This window comes from Alligator sinensis, unplaced genomic scaffold (assembly GCF_000455745.1).
Source record: "Alligator sinensis unplaced genomic scaffold, ASM45574v1 scaffold85_1, whole genome shotgun sequence".
NCBI classification, from domain to species: Eukaryota; Metazoa; Chordata; order Crocodylia; family Alligatoridae; genus Alligator; species Alligator sinensis.
In genome coordinates this window covers 4,249,879-4,266,679 of record NW_005841891.1, presented here as the reverse complement: position 1 = coordinate 4,266,679, position 16,801 = coordinate 4,249,879, and the positions used below count along the sequence as shown (strand labels likewise).

At 47.5% G+C, this 16,801-nt stretch overlaps 1 protein-coding gene across 1 annotated transcript in view; it reads right to left on the bottom strand.

Moving 5' to 3' along the window:
* The window catches only part of LOC102369107 (inverted formin-2), a 28,285-nt gene extending 19,713 nt beyond the window's left edge, over positions 1-8,572 (bottom strand). Inside the window, exon 1 of the mRNA XM_006018059.3 lies at positions 8,472-8,572. The gene's annotated coding sequence lies outside the window, so the exon portion shown is untranslated. The remainder of the gene's footprint in view (positions 1-8,471) is intronic.
* Between the last annotated feature and the right edge of the window lie 8,229 nt (positions 8,573-16,801).

Sequence of the window (16,801 nt, the reverse complement as noted above, 5' to 3'; positions counted from 1 at the left end):
CCTGTTCAGGGAGGGGGTTTAATCCCCGCCTCCCTGTCCCACCAGCATGGACCCAAGTCGGGGCCTTGCCTGATGCTTCCCCCTCGCTGCCACACTAGCAGGGGTGGGGACATGGCCCCTGAAGCAGAGGGAGCAGGGAGGGGGTTTATTTCCCCCTCTGCCCCGGAGGGCTGCAGCCAGGGTCTGCCATCCCCCACTGCTGCTGCTGCCGATCGCTCCCTGCATGGGGCAAGTGGAAGAATAAGCTCCCTCCCTGCCCCCTCCACCAGAGGGGAGGGGGAAATAACCTCCCTCCTTGCCCCCTTACCTAAGGGGGCCATGCTGGCTGGCCTCTGGCTGTGCCCCTGCCCCTGGAGTGAGGAGGGACCAGGGACCCTGGTGGGGGCAGCACCCACTCTCATGGTGTCCTGGAAGCCTCTTCTGGCAGGGGGCTGCACTGTGGGTGGGAGCAGGGTGGAGCCGGGCCATCACAGTTGCCACAGACTGTGAGGGGCAAGCAGTGGGGGCACTAGGGAGGTTTTGGGGAGTTATGGCCACCCCTCCGAGCCCTGGTGCTGCTGTTTGCCCCGCACAGTCTGCAGCAGCTGTGACTGCTCTGCCCCGCTCTCACTTGCAGTGCAGTCCCCCTCCAGGAAAAGGCTTGTGCTCCAGGGATACCATGAGAGAGGGTGCTGCCCCCGTCAGGGTCCCTGCCCCTTCTCCACTTCAGCGGCAGGGGCAGAGGCATGGCCAGGGGCCGTCCAGCATGGCCCCTTAGGCGAGGGGGCAGGGAGGGAGCTTATTCTGCCACTTGCCCTGTGCAGGGAGTGATTGGCAGTGGTGGTTGGGGCTGGCAGGCCCTGGCTGCAGCCCCCAGGGGCAGAGGGGAGAATAAACATCCTCCCTGCCCCCTCTGCCTCAGGGGTCCATGCCAGCCAGCCTCTGGCTGCGCCATTGGGGCAGTGAAGGGAGGGCACCAGGTGGACCCTGGCTTGGGTCTGTGCTGGTGGGACAGGGAAGAGGGAATTAAACCCTTCCCTGGCCAGTTCACTTGAGGCTACTACCAGGGCTGGCCATGCCCCTGCCGCTGGAGTAGCAAACGGAGAAATGTCTGGCAGGTCCATGCTGGTGGGACAGGGGAGGGGTGGGGGGAATAAACCTCTTCTCTACCCTCTTCGCCTTAGGGGCTTGGCATCTGGCCACACCCCTACCCCTACCTGCCTCTGTTCTGGCTAGGGAACAGAAGGGTGGGGCCAGGCTTTCTCCACTGGAGCAGAGAGCACAGCCCCTCCCAGGGCTGCAGAGCATGCTGGGATGCTGGGGGACTCTGGTTTAACTTAAACTAGGAAGGGATCTAGGACAGAAGGTCCATAAACCAATTTGAGCTTAATCGGTTAAGTCTGATAACTACATTCAACCAGATTTATCTCAAACTGGTTTGGGCCATTTTGAAACTGGTTTATGTGCACTTAACTTATGTTCTGTTACAGGTTTAAACCAGTTTCCGATCACTTAAACTGGTTTATGTGTAATGTCTGTCCCTAGCCTTTGGGTTTATCTTGTGAATTGTGTTTGTAAACCTAACAGTGCTAACACTATGTGGCATTCCACAGCACACTTGAAAATATCTCAAGGTACCCCAGGGTGCTGTGGCACCCTGGGTGAGAATCACTGCCATTCAGACTGTAGCCATAAGAGCTACAACACTTCAACCCTACTACCACTTTCGTCTTCATAGCCTCTATTGCAGAACCATGAGAATCAAACGTTACAGCACGGTATACATCAAGAGTGGGCAAAATGTGGCCTGCAGGCTGGATGCGGCCCGCCAGGCCATTCTATCCAGCCCGTGGGGCCCCTAAAAAATTTAGAAAATTAATAGTTATCTGCCCCTGGCTGTCTGTCATGCAGCCCTCGATGGCTTGCCAAAACTCAGCAAGTGGCCCTCCACCTGAAATAATTGCCCGCCCCGGTATACATTCTGCAGATCTGACCTGCAAATATCTGCCTAATGAGTCATGATAGAGCTGATCCCCAACTGAGGCAGATCAGTACAGCTGCAGTTACTCCCTTTACTTCAGCTGAGGATCCTGGCCCTTTGGACCAAATTCAGGCAGTTTTTAACAAAGTCAAATATGGCTCATACACTTGCTAATCTCACCAGAAGAGTTTTTTCATAACCAGTTATTGTTCAGGGAAATGACTCTGCACACTCCATCCTGCTGTAGGAAACAAATGTGAGTCTCTATTTAGATTGCACAGGAGAAACTGTAATCCAGGATGGATTTCACACCAGTAAATACACTCTTGTTTTATATTAGGTGCATTTCAGAGGGGGCGACACAACACAGCTCCCGACAATGGTGGCTGCTGAGCTGATCCACAGAGAAGGATTAGTTTCATAGCGGATTGTGTGTTGATAACAGTCTGTGGGGACAGGAATGTGGATGCTATGAATTGCATTCCTCACTAGTGTCGGAAGAGACACTACCAGTCAGCTACCAGTAGCTCAGACTCTAACCATGAATTGAAGTGACTGTGTCCAAATAGTTTGTGTTCATAGAAGGACCTCATGTTCCTCTCCCACGTGAGAAAGGAACAAGAAAACTGAAAAGCTCTGTGACTGCTGAAATACAGCAACAGGCTTGCCATTTCCCCCTCCTTGGCTCTGAAAACACATTGTGACTGGGTCCATACAAGCAGGAGCATGCCCACAAATAGTAGTGGCACGAATTTGTGCATCTACTTTGTGCTGCAATGAACGTCCCTGCCTGCGTGCTTTGCAGTGGGACACATTGTCTTGCTGCTCCACATGCTGCAGGTGAGGGGGCTGGCTGGGGTACAGGGTAAGGCACCCCGTGCCCCATTCCCTGTGCTGGGGCACCTTGTGCCTGGGCCACTGGAGGAGCGGCACATGGAGATGGGGGAGCAGGCATCTGGCTGGGGCTCAGTGTGCCTTGACATGGGGGAGCAGGCAGCCTCAGACTGGCTGTTCCCTTGTCTCCGTGTGCCTAAGCATGGCTGGCTGGGGTGCAGTGTGTCCCAGTACATAGGCTCCTTTGCATTTGTCCTCGCCACTTTGGTGTGGGTTGTGCTACTTTTTTTTCCAGGACTTTTTTTTTGTTACCAGGAAGCCCCAGTAGCAAACTTTCCACAGGTGCTGCAAATTAGCAGCATCGCACACTGATTCATGTGCAACTCCTGCAGTTTCTAATGCACAACTCCAACCACACATGCGTGCAGGTCTGGATCCAGCCTGCAAGTGGAATGAAGCCTTTATGGGGAAAGGCTGAGAAAACCAGAGGTTTAAAATGTTATCTCCAACCCTGGGTATCATGAGTCAGATATGTTCCTTACAATACAGATATGAACTCTGTGATGAGTCATCAAGCCTGGATTAAATGTCGGGCAGCCTCAAACAATCTCCATTTTTAACATATGTTTTAACCTGTCTTTCTCCTGCCGATGCTTTACCTCGAGTCCTTTTTGGCTTGTATTTCCTGTTTAAAAAAGCAGAGAAATTCCCATACAACTAGAAGTTAAGGCTGCTCAAGTGACTCTTCTATCCACGAACTCATGCATATCAAGAGTTAGGTGGCAGCTGAGCATGGGAATCTGAGAATGTGAATTTTGGATTGTTGTGCCTAAAGTGGCAGATGTCTGCGGGCTGAAGCCCTTTTGCGGACTGACCCTCTACTGTGTGCAGTTCTTCTCTGCTCAGTCTGACGACAGTCTGCTCCAACTGTACCTGTTGGGCAAATTTGCCTGTGCTAAGTGATCCCACCCTTCTTGCTGAGTTAGACATGAAGACAACACCCATGTGAAGGTTTCAAGCTTGTTTACCAAAAAAACCCAAGAGACGATCCATGGTGTATTTCAGAAGTGGTCGATTTCTAACATTTCCTGGAAACATCAGAAGTTATGTCACTTAAACCTCCTGTGGAACATTTAGTTGCTCTCTGAGCAGTAGTTATGGTAGAGGTTTTTGAATGACAAATCCAATAATGGCAAGGAGGAGTTTTTAATCTTGGCTCAAGTTAAAACAGCAGAGCATCCTTAATTACAGAATCTCTACTGTCACTTCCATAATTTCCTATATCTTCTGATGACACAATAGATACATGAAGTGAGATAATCTAATTCGATATAAATAAACCCAATTTGCCTTTTAAGAATTAGATTATTCCCAATTAGCACAATCAGTGTTGTCTTGCCATTCTAGATTTACATGACTAATTAGCACCCCTCCCAGTGGCTTGTCCTGCAAGGTTGAGCGTTAGGAATGTTAGAAATTCAGCATACAGCACCTCTCTAGTTGGCACAGACCTAATAACCTGGCAGGTGCAACAACAATGTTCTGTTTGGGTGATCCCAGCTGAAGATTGCCCTTCTGCTATCAAAATACTGATAAGGATTGCAGTGAGAGTGTTATGGATATAACCTGTATCTCCATAACTTCTCTCTTCCAAATTACACAGTCATCAGTAATGGCAATAGAGTCATTGGTTATTCAGGCTCTTAAGCAAGGTCCAAAAAGGTTTCACTACTTATTTAAGGTACGGCCAGTGATTCTCAACTAGGATGCCTTGGGGTACCTTGAGAACCTTTCAAGGTACCATGTGGTGCCACACAGTGTTAGCATGTTAGGCTTACAAGCATGATTCACAAGATAAACCCAGAAATTGTAATTCAAAATCCATAGTTGTGGTCTTTTTGAGTTCTCTGTAACAGATAAATTGCTCTATTATTTTTCTGTAATTAAGAAAAAAAGAGTGCAAGATAAGAATTAACATTTTCCAAGTGGGGCCTCAAATCTAGAAAGGTGGAGAACCGCTGCCATGGGCTATTGGAGGAAGTAAATGGTGTGTCTCAGTAGGGCTAACTACAGACAGTCAAAAAGCCTGAGGTTGAATCGATTCAGTCTTCCCAGGTTAGTCTAAGCTGCGTAGATTGAACCAATAAACAAGTGAACAGACATCCACTTTTGATTTCAGAAATACAGCCACATGCCTGATGTGGGGCACTGGAGCATGCCTCCCTGCTGGGCTGGAGCAGACATCTTAGGCCAAGGCTAGCCTACCCACCCTGCAAGGAGGGGGTTGCAGGGATGGTGCAAAGCATCCTGGGATCCTGGGGGAGTGCGAGTTAACTTGAATCTGGAGGAGATCCGGGACAGAACTTAAATAAACTGATTTAACCTAAATCAGTTACATCTGATACTATATTCATTTAGGTTTATCTTAAACCGGTTTCAGACATTTTGGAAGCAGTTCATGTGCACTGAACTTCTGTTGTGTCACAAGATTTGAACAGGTTTCTGATCACTTATAACACTTCATGTGTAATTTCTGTCTCTAGCCCAGATGACACTCATCTGAAGCATTGAACTAGTGCCTTTTTAGGCATTAATGTCAGGTATTGCACATCTCTAATGGCTCTTCTTAAATGAACTTCCCTCTGCAAATGTGCAAGAAGGGGAACAATCCCCCTGCTTGCATGGAAGGGAAGGAACAAGGTCTCCGCAGTACCATGAACTTCTGCTCCCTTCTCCCTAAAGACGGAGGAAGGCAGGCTATTCTGTAAAAGCAGCTGGTTGAGAGAGAGGGAAGTTGGAGAGAGACTCTACTCCCGGCCACTACAGAGTTGAGGCAGTGGTGGCAATGGGGTACTCTAGTTCTCATAACCACCTGTCTCAGATCCGTCAGCTTTGTTTCTGCATCTGTAAACGCTTCATGCTAAACCTACAGCATGAGTAATCTCACAGACGCACACACAGGCTGCAAAGTCCGTCTCTTCCATCTTCCAGACATCTCTGCTCGCTTTCAGTTCCCCTCGAGATGGAAAAGATGTGCAGATGTTGTACTCTGACAACACCACAGTCCCCTCCTCATCATAAACATACTTCCTGCTAACTCTGGGCAAAATATGCTCTCTGTGTATGGAACAGTATAGGAAAAAATTGGATAAATTCTTTACCAGCTGGATAGCTCGAATAACCCACAATGCCACTGCAGGTTCTGTCTTCAGCATACTTCCTGGCAGTGGTTTTCTGTCTGCTGCCTGCTCTAAATCTGGTACGTCATTGAAAATACAGGCCATATATGTGTTTGTTTTTCCCTAAGAAAAATGTGCAAGGTAAGCCACCCTGTTCGCAGAAGGGCACACCCAGTTGTACGGAGGATCTTCAGAGAGACACACTGTGCTCCTTTCAGCTTGGAAGAGAGATTGTAGAAATAGCCAGAAGCAAACAGCATCAGTGGTTAAATATCAAGCAACAGGCCCAGAGTTGCACTAACAGGGTCAGGAAATACTTAAAAATGTTTTTTTCTAAAAGACGTTCGTTCTCTTGCTGGCTGCTAGTGGGTAGGCAGAGAACCAGTGGGGTACTTCTGGTTTTTATTCAGGTAAATATTTATTTCTGTGGACATATGCATTCCAAAAACCCGTGTTTAAATCAGGTGTGGGCAAGATGGCGGATCTGGCCCGTGCTGGACTTCATTTCCCATTGCTGCAACTGGTTTCCATGGAGACCCCAGGAGTGGCGGGGCCATGACAGTGTGGGGCCAGGGTGTCCATGGAGACTGGCCTCAGCAGGGCATGCGGCTGGGTGGGAAGCTGCTCCGAGGCTGGGGCTGGGATCCTGCAGCGGTGACAGTGTGGGGCAGAGCTGTGATCCACTGTCCAAACACCCCTGCCCAGAGCATGTGAGCAACAGACTGCAGCTGTCCCAGCTCCAGACCACACTGTCAGTGCTGCAAGATCCTGGCCCCGGAGTAGCTCCCTGCCCTGCCGTGCACCCTGCCAGCGCTGCTGGGGCCGATCTCCATGGGAACCCTGGCCCCACGCTGTCACAGCCCCGCCGCTCCTGGGGTCTCCATGGAAACCTGCCACAGAGATGCAGACAGGGGCCTCCGGGAAAAGGAGTCTGCCGCAGGCTCAATCTGGCCTATGGCCCAGACTTTGCCAGTGTGTTAAAGAAAGCTCAAGTTGCAAAAGCAGATATTCAGATGTTAGGAACTGCCAGAATTGAGGTTGCCTATGCAAACTCAATTTTGCCTCCTTTGTTCATAATGCATCATAATCCCCTTTTAATTACATGGCTGCGTACTACTTTTCTCATAAGACCCTGCCTCCTTCATTCAGGATGGATGGTGCTCACTAAACAGGAAGCTGTCTTGTTTATCCCCCACTGTTTCCTATGCACTGTGCCAGGGGTGCTCAAATTTCCAGCCCCATGGGCCAAATGAGGAGCATGGGTTTGGTTCATGGGCCAAATCCCATGTGAAGGGCTGGTTTCTGGGCCTGTACTAGCACGAGGTCAGCACATGGGGTATAGCTGCAGGTGCGATCTGGTGCACTGGCCTGGCCATTCGTCCCAAGGTGATCTCACATGTGGCCCAATCTCATGTGCCAGATCTGGCCATGCACCAGCCCAGCCCTGTGCGCCGACCCAGCAGTGAAGTGACCATGTGCACTGTGCTGCCCCACCACATATGGGCATGATCTAGTGGGCAGAGTCGCATCATCTAGACCATGGGGTTCTCCATGGGTCTGGAAGCTTGGCAGCAGTTAGGAGGGGGCAATTAATGCTGCCACCGCTCCCCTCCCATCAGATTTTTGGATCTGTGGGGAGACCCAGGAGCCAGATGACATGGTCTCATGGGCCAGCGCTTGAGCTCCACTGTGCTATTCCAAACTTGCTCTGAAAACAACAAGCCTCATGGGCCTTTTCTGTGGCTCTCACCACTGTAGAGCTGAATGTTTCACAAAAGCTCATTATTTTCATCACACCCTTGAACGTTGAGGGGTGTTGTTATCCTTAGTTTACAGATGGGGAACTAAGACCAGGGGAGATTAAGGTCAAAAGTGCCCACTGATTTTTTTGGATGCCCAACTTGAGAAGCCTACAGCTTGCTTTCCCCCCCACCCCAGGGTCCTTAGTGTTATGTAGCGATTTCCTGGCTCAAAGCAGAACTGCCACGGACGGAAGCTGTGAGTGCTCAGCGTTCCTGCACGCTGGACTGTGGGGTCTCAAGTCAGGCCTTGAGAAAAGGAGGGATGTATCATTAGTGGTCATCTGTGAAAAGTATGGTTCAAGTGACTTGCTTATTATCCCACTGGGACTAAGTGGCAAAGATACGGAGGGAACGGTCCAGGATAGCAATCAACTGCCTTAAACCTGCATTTACTCTTCCTTTTCCCACAGCCTTGCATCTACTTTGCTACATACATTTATAGATTTTGCAACAAAAGAGGTAGGTATTTACAAAAAAAATAGATTGAGGCTGTAATTAAAATTTCTGCCATGATGCATATAGGCAAGAGGGTCAAATGAAGGCTAAAAAAGGTAACTTTAGTTTCTGCATGTTCTAACGTCTGAGTTCTTGACCATGTAATCTTAATAATTTTCTTTTAATACTAGTTTTTAGGTGTCCTTTCTTAAAAAGGCCAACTAAAAGAAATGCATTTTGTGGCATCATGACAAAACTCACCTTGTTTGAGAAGCACGGCTTGTTTGGTAGTATCTTTTCTAGGACCAGTTACGCAGTTGGGAAAGACAAGTAGGCTCGGGTCACAGAGTGCCTTTCTTCAGGTCTAAAACAGAGGTACTGACTTTTACTTAGTCTGAAGCTATTCTGATACCTTTTCTTTGCTTCACAGATTAACTACTCTCTTCCTCTTAAAGTAACTATTTTTACATAACAGAGTTAAACAGAAGTCATTGTTTTGCATCTATTCTTTCCTCAGACCTGAAGAAGAGCACAAATCAGAAGCTCCTCTAACCTTTCTCTCAGCTATGTGCTTGGTGCAAAGACAGATTTTCCCAGGCATACCCTGCTTCTTGCATATTCCCTGGACCATCATGGCTACCACAACATTGCATCCCACCTCGCCAGGTTGGAACTTTACCTTTTACCGGAGACCTCTGTCACTGCAGCTATTCGTTTTACATACAAAGTGGCCTAGTAACAAAAATCCCCTGACTGCTTCGATTCACATATGACTCATAGCCAGCACTTCCAGGGCATATATACTGGATTACCTACCTACTATTCAAAGAGATTGAATTCTTCCTCTCTTCCATATACTTTTTCAGGAGCTGTGTTTGCATATAAAACTAAATATATACATTAAGGAAAGCAACTAGTGAGCATGCACAATTGCTAATTTCAAAATGTTAGGCAACTTGTGCCTTTAAATTTATTTTTTGTCCAAAGTAGGAAAGGGGCTTAGCATTATTTAGACTCGAATTCACTCAAAAATGCTTTTAAATTAATCCAGCTGTTTTTTCTAGAGGCAAATGGAAATGTTTGAAGCCAATTTAGAAAACTTATTTTAGAAAAACAGAGCTACAAAATAATTAATTAGTATTAACCATTTCACTGCTCTGCTCCAGTATTCATTTTCACTATTTCACACAACTACTGTATTTGGGGATTTGAGGGGAGAGGGAAGGAAGGTCATAAAACTTTAGTTCCCAAAACTTTTGTTTCCAAGTCTGACCTGTTTTCTTGTAGCTGAAGTAATACACAGGAGGGACTGAAGGACCACTGGTTCCAACAGCCAGTGATTTATAAGTTATTTTAATTTTAATTTTGGAAGCAAAATGCCTTGTTATCCATAGATTGAAATGATATACACTGCATTTCTCTTGGCAGAGAAATACTTTGCGCCCTCACAGTCCTGTGAAGTCCATGCAACCACAGCACCGTACATGAGCTGAGAATCCAGATCTGTCTGATTTCCTCCACAGAAGATACTGTATTTCCTCAGCAAGCCATCATTAGGGGTACAAATTGCTCCCAGGCTTTCTTATGGCTAGAAGGCCTCTCATTGCTAGAGCAGCGGTTTGGGACTTGCAGACTTCCTAGTCCATTTAAGACTTAAGGGACTTGACTGTGGGGTAATGCCTCTTTCACACGCTCATACATTTTAGGGGCTAAATTGAGCAATCAGTTACAGTAGTGTAAATTCAGCGTAACTTTGGTAGGAATGACAGAGAGTAGACCTTGTCCTCAGGCTTTTGAAAGCGGCAAGTGAGCCTCAGAACTGGATAAACACTGAACACCTCATAAATATTCAGCAGTTTCTTCTGATGTTTGCAGTCAGCACATTACCATATAAACAAATGCCTGGAGCTAAATCCTGTGGAGTTCAAATGAGATTAGGACTTGGCCCGTAGAAATTCTATTAGAAACGAAGAGAAATTTGGCCTCGCTACTTGCACAAACTACAACTGAATGAGTTAAAAGTCACATTTCCATGATTTACTATGGAGAGAAATGTAGTTACACTTGGGTGAATTGCATTTACTTATAAACTGGTGAATTTTATTCCCTCCAATTCAACCCAGTGGAAGGTTCAAGTCAGCGCAGATCAGTGACATCAGCTCCTGTGAACAGGGCGAGTCAATGTTTGCCTCTCAAATCTCAGTCTGAATCACCAATAAGCTGTATAAATATTGCAGTCTACTTTTCTTTCACCCAACAAGCCTTTTTATTTCCATTATGCCTACAGCCCTAATGCAGAGGAGAGTGAAGCTGACCATTTCTAAGCTTTGGAATGGCAGAAATAATTCATCTGATTTCTGGAATGATTTTTTTACTTGTCATCTGTCAGCCTTTTTCAACTAGTAATACATGGAGGAGCGGACTTGGAAATCTTCATGGGCTGCATACTTACTTAACCATGCCATCAGCTTGAAGTCAGCTGCAGGCTTTACTTAAATACTTCCCAGCATGCATTTGAAAGAAAAATCTCCCCCAGAGTTCCTGGAGTTTTGATGATGGAGCCCCTATAACTGGTAACCGGCTGGAGAGACCCACATGAATATTTGGACAGCAGCATTATAACTTGGTCTACATCTAGATAGCAAACTCTCTGAGGCCAGTACCATTTTTGTTGGTGTGTATGCAGCACCCGCATAAGGAGGTCCTCACAGATTCACAGAGTTTGGAGCTGGAAGGGACCTTGTGAGATTATCAGGTCCAGCCCCCTGCTCTGGGCAGGAAAGACTGTTGGGTCAAATAACATGGGATGGCTAATAACTTAACCAGTGTTTGAATGAACCTGAGATACCAGTCTCATGCTAAATCAGAATTTACAATAGGATGAGATGGGCAATGGCAGGCTCCACTCCAGATGAATCAATGACTGGTCGCAGTACTGAGGAAATGCCAGAAAAGTATAATTCCTTTAACTGGATCACTAGCTGGTGGTTTTGAACAAGAAACTAGAATGCAGTGATGGTTGTTGGAGCTGACTTCTAGGGGTGTGTGAAGCGGGCCCTATTCGATTCGGATTTGGATTCAGCCCGAATCAGGGACAGCGATTCGATGTGGTGACTCGGATCGCTGTCCCTGATTCAATTTGGCCAAATCCAAATCTGAAGATTCAATGCTGATTCAGAGAATCAGCGATTCAGACATAGACACAGCTATAAAAGTTTTTTCTACATACCTTGAGGTAGCAGGCATGGCTTGTGATCGCGGTGATGGTGGGGCAGATGGAGCATCCCATAGGAGCATGGGGGGCCTCCATGTGCTCGGCAGCGAACCAGGAAGTGGACTGGAAGTACTTCTGGTCCCCTTCCAGGTCTGCTGGAGAGTGGCTTGGCGATCGGCCATGGGGGGACCCCGGGTGCAACCTCCAGACCTGGGAGGCACCAGTTACTGAGCCGGGGTGCGGAGGGGTGGGCCTGTGTGCTCCCCGGCAGACCCAGAAGTGGATCAGAAGTGCTTCTGGTCCACTTCCAGGTCTGCTGCTGAACGTGCTGGGGAGCCCCCTGTGCTCCTGTGAGATGCTCCATGCACCCCAGCATCGCAGTGATCACAAGCCCCTGCTACCTAGAGGTACGTAGAAGAAACATTTAAAGCTGTGTCTATGTCCGAATCTCTGAATCTTTCCGAATCTCTCTGAATCAATTTGGAGGGTTCTGATTCAATTCAGAGAGACTAAAGGGTCCTCTGATTCGATTCAGATTCAGAGATTTGGCCACCAAATCGGGCCAAATCTCCGCTGGCTCAAATCACCGACGGAAGCTTCGCACAGCCCTACTGACATCTATAAAAATGTATCTACTGGGGGAGCTGCAGCCTGCCGAGCTCAAGAAGACAATGGAGCACAAACCTCAATTACCTTGTGCTCTAGAAGCCTATACCATTTCCATCTGGAGACTAACAAAAAGACTAACAGGCATCCCCTCTTAAGAGGGCTCTGTATGACTTGACAGAAGAGAGAGTGCTATCCAAGCCAAAGAAGCAGAAGCTGGTTTGCAGATAGGTAGATGCAATGTGGGAGAGAAAACAGAGAAAGCTGCCTCACTAAAAATAATTTAATTGAATTGACAGTGAGTGCAATGTTAACATAGTTATTTCCTAGCTCCAGGAAGACAAAAAGGCAGGCTCAGCTTAGTAAACATCATCTTCATTCATTTCCCTGAAGAGCAACAAGGGTTGGGTCACACAAGCTCAGCCTATGTTTGAAGTGGTGAGGAGTCACCCAACCCTGTGGCATCTACAGGAAAGACTGTGTCTGCTGCAGATACAAGCTCACTTGGCTGCACATGCTTTACAGTAGCACCACCTGTTCAAACTGCAAGGGGAAGCAGCAGGAGGGTCTATCTCTTCCTTGTCCTCGTTGGAATGACATGTATTAGAAGAGGATTCAAACTGGATGCAGGGAATATGACACCCTGATTCAAATGGCTATGCAAGGACCAGGAGAAGTCTTCCTCCACCATTTCCTCACCTACTATGACCTCTGTAAGTGCCAGGGACCATCTTGTTCTGTATATAGAGTTTCCTTCACTTCATGAGAGGGAGTTCACTCTTTAAAATGAAACCTAATTATAGGGGTATTCCTGGTTTTCAGGACTGTGTTTTCCCCACCTCCCTTGGAGGAATTCCTCTCCTTTGAGTCTGCTGTCCTTGATCATTAAAACATAGTTCAGCTTTCCAAGTCCCAAACACAATGGTCAGCTGAAGTTTTGACACTTCAGCACATATCAAGCAGGAGCAGATATCCAGGACCTTGTGGGCTGGCTGCTTGGAGAATTAACGTGACTATCTTTCCTCAAGAATCTCCTCCCGTCACCAAGAACTGACTGAGAACCTCAAGAGGTTTGACTCTAAGTAGACACCAAAGCAGCAAGTAAATTCTGTTGCTGCTTTTCAAGTTCCTCACACAAAAAAACTCCTGCAACCCAACAGCTTCCACCACCAGCACTGCATCCAGGACAAAACGATCCTTGTGGACTAAGAAATCGAATTTGGGAGTCCATATGTTGCAGCACCACCTGATGACATCAGTCCTCACAATAAACCTTTTGTTCCTCCGAACTCCCAAATTTGACAGCCCTGCAGCAACTGCTAAGCTGAAGTGTTATCTGAGTAACATCATTTTTGACAGAGGTGGTAAAGATTACTCGGGATGTGGTTTAAATGTTTTGATGGTCTCTTGACTCTGCTGAAGTTAGTCACTAGGCCTGTGCGAGTCAGCAGAGATCTGATCCGGCTTCAGATCCGACTGCTTTGGATGGCCGTGATCCGATCCAATCTGGAGCTCCGGACCAGGTTTCCACCTCCATCCGGCCGAAGCTTTAGAGCCGCCTTGGAGATCCAGCCATAGGGTATAATGGGGAATCAATGAAATATCTATAACTTTGTTGTTTTTTGTCCAATTTGGATGAAACTTTCAGGGGTGGTAGCCTCTGCTGAGAGCATGAAATCTGCCAAGCTTCAAGAAGAGAGGTGCAGGGGTTTGGGGGGAACTGTACCCCAAATTCTTGAAAGCCAAACTCATGTCACGGCTGTATGTCACACCACAGGGGGGTGAAAGCTGCAGGGGTGGTAGCTCTTACTGAGGCCACAAAGCCTGCCAAGTTTCAAGGAGATCAGCACAGGGGTTTGAGGGAAAGTGCCCCTCAAGCTGTGGACAAGCAAAACTCATGCCAGGGGTGACACTCCGTGTGTTCAGGTGCAGCGGGGTGACAGCTGCAGGGATGGTGGCCCCTGTTGGGGCCATGATGCCTGCCAGCTGCGGAGGAGATGGGTGCAGGGGGGGCTCTGGGGCCCTGCACCCCTAGCTGCTGACAGGCAAAACTCGTGCCAAGACTGTGTCTGTCTTGGGGCAGTTGATTGTCTGTATTGATTCTTTCCTCTCCTCAGCCTGGTTTTGTAGGTGCTAATTGCTGCTCGTTAAGTCGTTATGTCGTAGCAAGAGGTCCTGTGTATTGAGGTGGTCCCCAAGTGAATCGTGATTGACTGATCGGTAACTGGGAACACAGCAGCGTAGAGGCCAGGCCTGCAGCAGTGTCTCCCCTCCCGCCCCAGGACAGACACAGCCAGTCCCACAGCACCCATGGCAAGAGTTTTGCTTGTCCGCAGCTTGAGGGGCAGTTCCCCCCTATCCCCTGCACCGATCTTCTTGAAACTTGGCAGGCTTTGTGGTCTCAGCATAGGCTACCACTCCTGCAGTTTTCACCCCGCTATGTTGTAACGCCTAGACGTGACATGAGTTTTGCTTTCAAGAATTTGGGGTGCTGTTTCCCCCAAACCCCTGTACAGATCTTGAAACTTGTCAGGCTTCATCCTCTCTGCAGGGTCTACCACCCCTGAAAATTTCATCCAAATCGGACATAAAACAACAAAGTAATAGGAAGTTTATTGTTTCCCCATTATACCCTATGGCTGGATCTCGGAGGTGGCTCTGAACCACTTCGGGAAGCCGAACGAGGCCAGCGCTTCCCCCCAGATGTGCTGCTTTGGACTCCGAAGCTTCTTCGGATCTGCAGCTCTGTTCAAAGCCTCACACAGCCCTACTAGTCACAACACTTTAATAGTCCTACATCTTTGTAGGACTCTACATCTTACATCTTCTGGAGTCCATGTTCTCCCATCAAATTGGCCATGCCTTTATTCATATCCAGGGTTCTCTGAGTGACTTTAAGTACATGATGAAGTCCTCTGGGGTTTTTGCAAATATTGCTTACAACTTCCATTACTTGTGACTTCAGCGTTTAGCATTTTGAAATGCCAAGCAAGGTGTCAGGAGGTGGAAATGGCTGAGCTTGTAAACAATATTGTCATTTACATAAAGTAGGAAAATTATTATACCCATAACCAGCAAGAAGCCTCCGTCTTCTGAACTTTCTGCAGGAATGAAAGGCTATGCTGACAAACTGCAACAAATGTTCATCTACCACATTTTATACAACCAATTACTTTCAACTGCAATAACTCCGGTGTATCATATGCTATGACTCAACAGTTGATGAATACACACACCCTCTCTGTACTTCTTTCTACATTTAGCGCCATAAAGCTGGCTACTCATCTATTGCTGTCGGCATCTGGAAGCAATTATGAAGCGTCTCTTATACAGCACTCCCTTTCCCAGGAAAACAGACACTGTATGGCCTACTCCTAGATTCTCTATGTGCTCAGCCAAGTCACACCAGCAAACTGTGGCCTTCTTCTGCAGTATTGTTCTAGTTGTTGCTCCTCATTACTATGCTGGCAGCATACCTCAACTGGAACAACTGGAACTTTGTCTCAAAACCCTATACCCACACTCACAGCCAAGCTGCTAGAAACAATGCCAGCCTAGTTCACTATAATTAAAGAGATAATGTCAGCACCCAAATTGCAATCAGACTCTTCTCCTCTTACCAGTCTGATCTAATTCTCCAAGTATGTATTGGGCTCATTAGGCCACAGACCCAAGAAACGTTTGCAAAATCCATGCATTACTTTGTGCTTTCAGCATTCTTTGGTTCCCCTTATGAGGCAAAGTCAATAATCAGTAGCACAGCACTCACGAGCATCCTTGTAAGAAATGTCTGCACATATGTGATGCCAAGGAACAGTTAAACTTGCGTTCTATTTCTAGCACTTGAAGGAGCAGAATATACTGTAGTGTGAAAATGACTGGGAAAATATTTTGATAATGTTGTAAGAAGTGGTGAACCCCCACAAAGTTACAAGAGTGTGATGTCTCGCTGTAAGGCTACAGCTAGTGTTTTCATATCTTTAACATGTTTTCTCATTCAGGTAAAAATAATGCAAAGTATAGCATGGATTATTCCTACTGGTGTCTATGTGCACTCAGATTTCATAGATTTCTTGAGTTGGAAGGGACCTGGTAGATCATCGGGTCTGACCCCCTGCTCCAGGCAGGAAAGAGCGCTGGGGTTAGGTAACCCCAGCCAGATGCCTGTCTAATCTCCCCTTGAACATATCCAGGGAAGGGGAAAGCACCACCTCCCTTGGAAGCTCATTCCATATTTTGGCAACCCTTACCGTAAAGAATTTCTTCCTTACGTCCAATCTAAATCTGTTCTCCTTCAGTTTGTGGCCATTATTTCTGGTAACACTGAGGGGCGCCCTGGTAAACAGAGTGTCCCCTATTCCCTGTTGACCTCCCCCCGATGAGTCTGTAGGCAGCCACAAGATCGCCCCTCAGCCTTCTCTTGCGGAAGCTGAAGAGATTCAGGTCCCTCAGTCTGTCTTCATAGGGTCTTACCTGTAGGCCCTCAACCATATGAGTAGCCCTTCTCTGAACCCGCTCAAGGTTATCCGCATCCCTCTTGAAGTGCGGCGCCCAAAACTGGACGCAGTACTCCATCTCCGGCCTCACCAATGCCGCATAGAGGGGAATTATCACTTCTCTAGACCTGCAGGTGATACTCCTGCTGATGCAAGAAAGAGTGCGGTTAGCCTTACTTATTACCTCGTCACACTGGCGACTCGTTCATTTGCGTGTCAACCAGGACTCCGAGATCTCTTTCCGCTGTTGTGGTGCTCAGAACGGTACCAGTCAA